This window comes from Mytilus galloprovincialis, chromosome 12, assembly GCF_965363235.1.
Source record: "Mytilus galloprovincialis chromosome 12, xbMytGall1.hap1.1, whole genome shotgun sequence".
In the NCBI taxonomy this organism is placed as follows: Eukaryota; Metazoa; Mollusca; class Bivalvia; order Mytilida; family Mytilidae; genus Mytilus; species Mytilus galloprovincialis.
Genome location: NC_134849.1, coordinates 1,682,333 through 1,682,590, shown reverse-complemented (window position 1 = coordinate 1,682,590; position 258 = coordinate 1,682,333).

The following is a 258-nucleotide window of genomic DNA, read 5'->3' as shown; positions in this document are numbered from 1 at the left end:
GGTTCATTTAAAAAAACTAATAATTAGAACAAATCAGTTACAGATTTGACTATCCGTGATCAACTAAGATGGTTTCTTCTTTTCTTCTTTTGTCTTTTGTTACAGAAAATCATCAACGTACTGATGTTTACTTTCCGGCGCATGCCTGGTAAATGTTTTTAAAATAAATTTATCTGAATATTTTTTGTCAAAACATAAATTAACAAAATATTTCTTGTTCAAAGTTGTTTTTGGTCATATATTTTCGTATTTTCAATT